The sequence below is a fragment of the Onychostoma macrolepis genome, chromosome 19 (assembly GCF_012432095.1).
Source record: "Onychostoma macrolepis isolate SWU-2019 chromosome 19, ASM1243209v1, whole genome shotgun sequence".
NCBI classification, from domain to species: domain Eukaryota; kingdom Metazoa; phylum Chordata; class Actinopteri; order Cypriniformes; family Cyprinidae; genus Onychostoma; species Onychostoma macrolepis.
This window is the reverse complement of record NC_081173.1, coordinates 20,098,101-20,108,562: the sequence shown is the minus strand read 5'-3', so window position 1 is coordinate 20,108,562 and position 10,462 is coordinate 20,098,101.

Here is a 10,462-nt window from a genome sequence, read left to right as displayed (position 1 = left end):
AGCATAGACTCCAAATGAGAAATGAACAATTGTATTAAATAAGATAATAATTGAGACTTGCAGACTTAAACAGCAGCTGTCTAACACAGAGAGTGGTGATTAAGGCTGCAGGTTTAATCACTATGTATTCTGCAGATGTTGTGTGTGTGTGTGTGTGTGTGTGTGTGCACTCCTCATTCATGTCACTATTCAACATGCAGAGGTAAAATTTTCCCAATTTCCCTTAATATAAATGTTAAACATTAATTATCTATAGGTGATGACAAGCACAATTACATTTAACAGCAAGTAAATATTCATAATTTTAATAGGAATATACAGACTGTAAAAACAGCACCTTTGACTGTTTACATAACATGCCTCCGGATGGATGCAATTTAGAGAGCGCATGTTTTTATAGATGCATACACTTAATTTGTGTTAGCACATTATTCTTAAATCCAGTGTAACAAAACACATGGAAAATGTCATCAGTTTATTAATTAAAAGCATTAGTGTTTGTAAGTGCTTGTGTGTGTTTCCATATCACCTTCCAATGGTAATTGTGTGTGCGGATTTTGGGGAGTGGCCACACTAAGTGCTTCTGAATGGTGGGAGTGCCCTTAACAACTTTAAGTGCTTTATGCCTTTCATCAGGCCAACCCCCATGACCCGATCCCAAAACAGATAGGATCTCTTATATTATGGGCCTGTTCACCTTAATTAAATAGGTAAATAAAAGTATACAGGGCTGGTAATTGCATTATTATGAAAATGAAACCACATTTTTCTTATGTTGCCGTTACATAATGGAATATAAATGGAAAAAAATACATGCAGCTTTATAGTAAAAAAAAAAGCTACCCATCTTTTTTTTAATTTAGCTGTTTTTTTCTTTTGGTAAGCGGTACACCTCACTTTCAGTTCATGCTGAGAGTACCAGGTGTGAGATAGTCAACCAAAACTCAAACAGTCATATTTTAATAACCTCCTCCTGTTCCCTATTTCTCTAACACGCCATTCCCCAGAACACTTGCCAAATTCACTACGGCCCACAGAATCTGTCTCTACCTTCACGGGCAGATACAGAAACGGTACCTTAGAAATATATTGATTTTGTTACATCTTACAATTTTGCTTTGAGCATTTTGGGTAAATATTTATTTATATATTTATTTTATATTGCAGTGGATCTGATGCCTTTTTAGCATTAAACAAAAATATATATTTTAGCATGAACCATTTTAACATTAAAGTACAATTCTAAAAGTAATTCTGGAGTTTAAAAAGCATTTAAAACCTAATCAGCAATTTAAATATGAAATGTAAATCGAAACCGGGTTATAAAATGGCATGGCAAATAATCCATGATTCATTCATTTCTAGGCAATAAATTATAATTGCTGCAAACATATTTTGTATAACTAATTATTTCACAATAAACTGTATAACTAGATTATTTGTTTGTCATAAATTAAAGAATTAAAAAAATAATCTTTATGATGTGGTTTTATCAGACAAATATGGAACAAAAATGAATTATCAAAAGCTTATATTGTTGTTATCTTTATTCTCATCACATTCTTTTTTATGTAACACAAATTACACAGTCCCACATCGACATTGTGTATCCTCAGGAAATCAGTGAGACTGAGGCCTTTGTAATGAAGATTAGCAAACACAGATCGATTGCAGACGGTATACAATAAAAAGGAGAGAAATGATCCATATTGATGCCATGTTAGCGTCACCTTATATCCCATTTACATTTACAGCGTAAACGCCACAGAAATCGAAGGAGGGCTCCTCGAGTCATCTTAATATAGACTCCATATCTTGTTCTGCGTTTGTCTTTTACTTTTTTTTTGGAGGGATCTTCTTAAAAACCAGAGCACACCTTAAACCTAGCAGAAAATCAATCAACTCTCATCTCCTCGCCTTAAAAGGTGTGTGTGTGTGTGTGTGTGTGTGTGTGTAAACAGCAGAACAGATGTAAGGAATCGGCCGCTTCGTAATACAGCTTTGACAATCCTGCGCTTCACCAAATAAACTCTTGTGTGTGGTTGGTTCAAACATTATTCATGCAATATTGTCATCTGCATGCTTGTGAACATATCGTAGGGTATTGTAATGAACAAAGAGATGCAGCTTGGATTAAAAACCTCTCCTTCTGTCTTTTTTTGGCATGTATTTTCCCACTAAGCAGAGATTCCTGATGGAAGTATAGTATGTTCAATACACTATACAGAGACTTTCCCATTGGTCTCATTTATACACTGCTTGACTATTGTCCTTTTTTTCTCTCATCCTCTCCAATGATCTAATCCTCTCCTTCTGCTCACGCACAGTTTGGAGACATTCACATACTCACACACACACACACACGTGCTAATTTTTATTATATATTCTTATATATTTGTAATTATATTTTCTGTCCTATTAAGCTAAATCAAACCCTCACATATTGCATTTTTTTATTTTCATTAAAGCATCCTTTAGTAAGCTGTTTTTCTCATACAGACCACTGACTGGTAAAAAAAAAAACAAATTGTAAGGGATTTCAGTGTTTTACTATCATTTACATTAGGTCCTCAATGCAGGCACAACCTAAGCTTAAAATATTAATTCAATATAATGAAAATGCAGAAGTGCTCAAAATAATCATTCAAAGTGCTATTTATATACTCAGTCTTATGAAATCCATTTCATTACATCATATGCAAACTGAATCCATTATCATCATACAAGTTCATTTTGTCATCTTGGTTTCTACATCACATGCTGCATTCTAAAAATATTCCACATCTGTTGAATACTGTAATGTGCATGAATAATATATCTTCATCGTTGATTTCTACTCCAAACCCACAATAGCAAAACATTAGCAAAGTCGAATGTATTCAAGCAATATCTTACCCATAATAAAGTGCAACTTCTTCCATTCCTGATGGGTCAGATTCACATATTAGCAACCCAGATATTCACCCGCAGTATATATATATATATATAAAAGTTTTTGATTTACAGCATATAACACCAAAAACAGAGAATCTGAGAGTGACTGTGGTTGCTCACGTTCACCGTTCGCATCCATTTCTGAGTTCATCTCTCGTTTCTCCTGGGATAGAAGGGGCATATGCATGCTCCAGGAGGGGTGGGTTGGCGGGGGTGGCACCCTGAAATTTTAAGCCTAGTTTTCTAAGCTCTTTTTGTCAGGAAAAGACGCCGCAATCTGGGCCTCTTCTCCCCAGGAGCCATTAGGCATGGTTTGGTGGCCAGTGTGAAAGGAGTACAAGGACTTGGCACAAAAGGAAAAAAAAAACTTTATGCTCTTTCTTGGAAAAGAGGGCTTCAGATATATTTTTTGTGCTTTTCGGCAAATGACGCAACCCTGGAGTTTTGGTAATGTGTGAGATGAGAAGTGAGGGGGCTCGGCTGGCATCGCAGCTCTTCAAATAAACAGCGGGACGTTTGGCCAGAAAAGAATGCAGCATTATGCTTGGATAAGGAGTCTGGATAAGCCTATATCTACATTATTTCTATTTAGCAGTCTCTATTCTTTGTTATCACTTGATCTCCATCCATATTTTGCACACATGCCTACAAACAAATGCGCACTCTTCTCTGCACTGGATTCATGATGTCAGGCCTTTTTGAGGCCTGTTCTCACCAAATGTGTTTTTGCGTTTGAAAAAATGTGAGATGGATCGAAGCAGAATTTTGAAAGGCTTATGCACAAGACAATGAATAAGCTGAGCAATGGTGGATGTTTACATCAAAACATAATTTTAAAAACAGCGCAATGAAATGCAAAAAATGTGTTTGGTGCAAACCGACTGTTTGGGGCAGATTTTGGTGCAAAAGTATTCAACTGCAAAACCACAATGTTAAAGAATTGGTCTCCAGGTGCATTTTTAAAAGCTGAACTTCTTTTAACTTGACATGGCATCTTAAAAATGCAGTGCTCATGTGCAGGATGCAGAAGAATAGCGAGAAAAACATGACAGTCAAAAATGCATATAGCTCACGTTTACATAGAAAATCAATTAAAAAGCAGCATAGTGGAACACAAACTGTCAAAACCAACAAACAAAAACATCTAGAAATGGCCCCATTGGTTTTTTTTATACATCACTTAAACCCATTTTTGGGAGAATTTTTTGTGTCGTTAAAACTTAAAAAGAATGTGAGGGAAGGTTTGGATAACAGAAACCACAAAGTAACCAAATATTTGTCAATATATCTGACACGCTTTGTTTTGCAAATATTTAGAAATGACGCATTATTCGGTGTGTTGGCTTTACGCAGTTTACAGTAAACTGTATCGTCACACCCTGTGGTTTTATGAAATATATTTTAACCAGTGTCAATCTTGTTATGAAATGACACATTTGCCTGTTTTATTTTCCCTACAATAAGTCATAAGCAGTTATGCTGATAATTAAAAGCATACTAGTTCCACTAAAAATAAATGAATTTCCTGGAATGGATTGTATGTGTGTGAGTGAGAGAGGGTGAATGAGCATAAGCATTGTGAAAGCTATATCACTGAAACCATAAAAATACATTTTGGAGACTAATTTCTCTCCATTTCACATCCTCCTCCTCCTCATCCCCCACATATAATCACATCCAGAATCAGATCTAAACTGTGCATATGTATTTCTGTCTCAGAGAATGAAGTGAAGCCTGCTGCTGGATTTTGCTTCAATACAGCATAACTAGATGTTCTTCTTCTGATCAGCATCATTCACACTGCCGCTGTCGGTTTTCACAACACTTGTATGTGCGTCAGAAAATAGGGCATCATCCTGTGACAGATGCTGCACTTTGCATTGTTTATAGACTGCAATAAAGAACACATGCAATTTTGCAACTTTTTTCATAGCAAACAAAGACAAACCAAATGCAAATATTCTGTATATCGTTTGAATTAAGACTTTTATTTTTTTAAAGAAGTCTCTTATGCTCACCAAGGCTGCATTTATTTAATCGAAAATACAGTAAAACAACAATATCGTATTTTACTGTATTTTCTATTTTAAAATTGTAATTTATTCCTGTGATGACGAAGCTGAATTTTTAGCATCATTACTCCAGGTCTTCAGTGTCACATGAGAAATCATTCTAATATGCTGATTTGTTGCTAAAAAATGCAGATTGTTTTCGGCATTAACCCTTCCTGGCACTGAGAAAGGGTTAATACCCGTTTTGGCTGAATCTGGACGAGTGCGGATCTCTTTCATCTTTGTATTATTGTATATTTTGGATCTACGCACCTTATGTTATTTGCCTACTGGATTTTTGGATGAGTTTTTTGGCACTATGACCTTTTCTATTTGTGGATTGTACTTATTTTTCTGGAAATGATAATACCTTTTTTAAGATTAAAGTACAGTATTTATTTGAAATTATAAATGATACATTTATAAATATCATAAATATCTTTAATTATCATAAATATCTAATTATAAACATTACAAATATATTTACTGTCATTTTTGATCAATTTAATGTCCTTGCTGTTTAAAAGCATCAATTTATTTTTTCTTTTTACATTTTTAAAAGAATATACCCCAACCTTATAGCGTATCACAATTTCCACAAAATATGAAACAGCACAACTGTTTTCAACACTAATAAAAGGAAATGTTTCTATTTGATTGTTCTAACAATAAAAATGTAATAGTATTTCACAATATTATTGTTTCACTGTATTTTTGATCAAATAAATGCAGCCTTGTTGAGAATAAGAGACTTTCAAAAGTAATCTTTAAAAAAGAAAAACCCTGCCAGCCCCAACTTTTGAACAATAAATGAAAGTGTCAACAGTGTTTTGAAATGAACTCTGTTAAATATATTTAATTATTCCCCTGAATTAATATTTATATACTATTAAAAAAATCTATTATAAATGTTTAATATATATATATATATATATATATATATATATATATAGCGAATAAGTTGGGTACACACATGCACACACATTTACCATCAATGTGAGTATCTGAAGGCTTATTTTAGAGATCATACACTCATCGTGAGCTTGCATGGAATGCTAAACAGATTATATAATTATCTATCTTTGTTTATTGTGAGTATTGATTAAAGGCAGCAGGGTGTGAAGCTAAAACATACACACCCCACTCATACACTTATACATGCTGTCAGCACAACCTTGGCATCGAGACGTGTCCGTAAGACACTCAATATACACGTATCTTCAATGTACACACAAGCTTTCTTAGCTGCTGCTGGAACGATGACCTTCATCTAGCGTCAACCTTGACAGGAAAAAAGGGGTGGAAAATAAGTGAAAATTTATGTCTGTGCCTTTTCAGATTGTATTATACCATATAAGAATACCCTATATAGCCCATCACTTCAAGATGCCCTTGGACACAACAGCCTTTGAGATGAAGGCCTCATTTTATATCAAAGGAGACATAAATTCCATTTTGCCGCCTGACTTTATAGATGGACAAACAGTTGATGTTCAGTTCTGAGTGAAAATGTAGGGTGACAGCAATGTACAGTGAGGATCAATTTAGATGGATAGTTTTCCTATACAGCGGGTCTTTATTTTTAGATTAAATGATAAACGTTTTTATTCTGTCTGATATTATTCAAATTAAAGCTGTGGTTTTCCTTGATTAATCTTAAATCGTATGCTTCAAAAGGGTTGCATAACCTGTGGTACGAAATGAACTAAATTATTTTAATTATTCTGCTGGTAATTATATTTCAAATTGCACCTCTTTCAAGCCAGCACAGTTTCAGTCTCCCCTCCGCATTTCTGATTGGTTAGTAAATCACCTAAACAAAAAATAGCAGTTTCTGATTCGTTACAACTTTTGTTTGTATGATTCAGAGCTGTAGGCGTTGTACATCGTGTGCCTTAATTTTAGACATTCACGAATGAGAAAAATGCAAAGATCAAAGCTTTGTTATTCTATAAATGTAAAATCGCGTAGACGCCCAATATTATTTTCATATGCAGCAATGTAATTGACAAAATTATATAACGTCAAATTATTTTTATTACAGTCTTTTTTAATTCATTCTCTTGCTATGTTTGATGTTTGAACTGGGGAGGGGGGACTAAGGAAATTATAAAGAAAATGTCATATCTACTCAACATTCAAATTATTGAGGTGTTCTTTGTTGAACAGAAATGGAATGCTTCAAGTGGGAGATAAAAATATTTTTAAAGAGAAACATCATAAAGCCATTTATTCTTTTGAAATATCAAATGTTTTAAATAATATTACACACTTTATACATGCCTTAGCAATGTTCATGTTTTGTCTTTTATACCACCTAGGTCTTAGAATAATTTGTAATAGAACATTGCACAATTTTAACCAAGAAAAAAAAAAAATATATATATATATATATATGTGTGTGTGTGTGTGTGTGTGTGTGTATAAAACATATATATATATATATATATAAGTTGCATATTTCAAACATAAATATAAAATAGAGTTTTTCCTGAAATGAAAATCCATTCACATTTGTAAAGACCACAGTAATCTCATATGGAATTACAGTTGATGGATATGATAGGAATGAGAAAACTATAAAGATATTTATATTGATTGCTTTATATCTTATATTTAGCATGTAAACAGATATTAATAGAAAACCTAATGGATAAAGGCAATTTTTAACATGCATTAAGGCAGTTACATTATTTGCTACAGACCAATACATTTTCTATCTTTGAAATCAGTAAATCAGCAGCAAATTACATCAAGATGGAAATGTAATAACTGTTCAGATTAACATACAGAATGAAGTCATATTGTACTGAAAGGGATGTGCAAGAATTTACAGTTCAATACCCGTAAAGCTCCTGTTTAGGCCTGTGTTTCATGTGAATCTGTCTAATACCAGTGTTCTTGCGTTCCTTCTAGACGGATACAAGGGATTATAAATTGTCTTTCATCTAATAACAGTTTGCACTTCTCACCTCATCTACTAAAGCCTTGTAATCATCCTAAAATGATATACTGCAACGTGCAACGAAACAGCCCATTTCATGCCCTTGCTTGTGTTGAATCAAACAGCACAAAGATACTAAAAAGACTAAGATTTACACTTTGAGTATATTGCACTCACCGATGCAGTTCTTTGTCATGTTTTCATTTTCACCCAGCTGAGGAAAGTGGGTTATTTCTCAGGGTTGATTTTAAATCACAGATTTAAACTAGAGAAATTTCAAACAATTCAGCCTGTATTCAAACCCATATTCACATGTTCTGAATAGGTTGTAAATTTAGTTGCTGCTAGGCCCGCAGTGACTATTATGGCATTTTCAGCATTGGCTTCCCACCAAAACAAACATCCCAGACTCTCCGCTATGGCAAGGACTTGAACACGAGCCAACAAGAATATGAAAATGTGAGCATATGCTGACTTTAAATGATATTTCACCACAAAGCTGCTGTTATACTGTACACCCAGAGAGGTGAGCCAAATATTGATCAGCTTCTGAAAGCTGTACGATTCTACCTCAGGTGATCGAATCTCCTCAAACCCCTCATTATGTGATAAACTGTTTATCAAGCTATCATTATGCTTCTATAATGAGTGGGAATCCTCAAATATTAGCAACTCAGTGTATTGTCAGAATAGCATTGCGTTACACAGAATTAGTTATGACTGAACCCATAACTTTACATACCTCAGATCTTCATCTCCTCCTCAGAAATATATATATTATTCCAAGCTAGTCATGAAATGGCGATTAACTCAAACTGGAATCTCCTTATCCAGGGTTGATGCCTGGTCCAGAAGGACATACAATGACGTTAAAACTTAAGAAAATTAATAAGCAGACCAAGACCGTGTTCAGTCCTCAGTGGCTTTGTAATAAAAAAGTGAGGCTGGAAGACTGAAGATTTCGCTTTTCTTTCCCTAAATAAGTGGCGGCTGGAGCTTCAGGCCCCCCAACTGTGCACAGCATGGGCCTAGAGCTGGGAAAGCAGAAACAGACTCACTTAGTAGCACAGAAAATGATATAAGGAGCATTCGTTTTATATTACGTAAAAATAAAAATATATCAGAATACCTTAGAAATATTTAGGTCAACTTAGAAATCCAGGTCATACCACTGGAGCAGTCTTAAAAGATAAAGACACATGACTTTATACACGATATTTTAAACCCTATTACTTTAGAATGGAATTAAATGATTCAAAAACATGCAAACAACTTCAATAATGCATTGAAGAACAAACAGTAATTAAGTGTGTAATGCTTAAAAAAATCTATATTATATCCACCTAAAAATGTAATATGCTTTATGCTTTTGTTGAAAACTTTATGTACTACATAATAATTTGCATCATTGTAACAGTAAGTGTGTGTTATTAGGGCTAGAAACACATTTATTGATCTACACATGCTCAGTATTATCACAAAACCTTATAAAATGGTATTATTTAAATGTACTTGCTCCAGCACTGCTTTTGCATACAATATAAAAGCAAAGTCTCCTCGCTACAACAGTCAGACTGTCACATTCGGTCTCTTCAGACTGAGAGAGCAATGAAAGGACCAGTGCAGCTTACACACTAGCTAAACCAACACAAACACACACACACACACACACACACACTCTCTAGTCTGTGTCTGGAGCCTAATATCATGTTAATGACCCTGTGCCTAAAGGCTGCCATGCATTATGGGGTTTGTGAGTAGCCCATCGGTCGCTTTAGAGCGGGTGGATTAGGGAAATGCTGTGGTCCCAGTGCTCAGCTAAAGAAGAGCGGGGTCAGAGGACTAAAGGGTTTACCCTGCACACAGACCCAGACCGACACTCTCTCTCTCGGCTGTCACTTTGACTCACCTCTGCGAAGCTCCGCACCCTCTCCTCACAAAAGCGTCTCTCTTGTTTTCTTTTTCTCTGCAGCCAGACGCTCCTGCCTTTGTCCACCTCCAGCTTCCTTTTTGTTTTCTTTTTTTGTCATTGAGTCTTTATTTTTTTCTTGCTTGCTTTGTATTTATCTATGTTTTGTCCTTTATTGTAGCCTGTTATGATATTCATTGCAATGTTAAATGAAAACTAATCGGTAAAGCAAGATTGTTTAAAGTTTATTTATTTTTTAAATGCCATATCAGCATCAATGGTCATATTCATTAAATAAAAAAATATTAAAATAATAAAAAATATACAATCACACTACAATAACTATATAAAATGATGCAGTTTAATATTTGAAACTTTTTACATTTTAAAATTTGAACGCAGAGCAAATATATTAATGATCGGTATTCACAACTGTACGAATTTATAGTCATAACTCATTCTCTTATGTTATATCAATGCTTTCTACACCTATAAAGCTGATTGGCTGATCTGTCATTGCATTTTTTAATAAAATGGAAAGGATCTCCTATTTATGCATTTATTAGCCTAGAATGCAGGTACATGTTTACTAATGGGATTCAATAGGAGGCACCGAGACTGCGG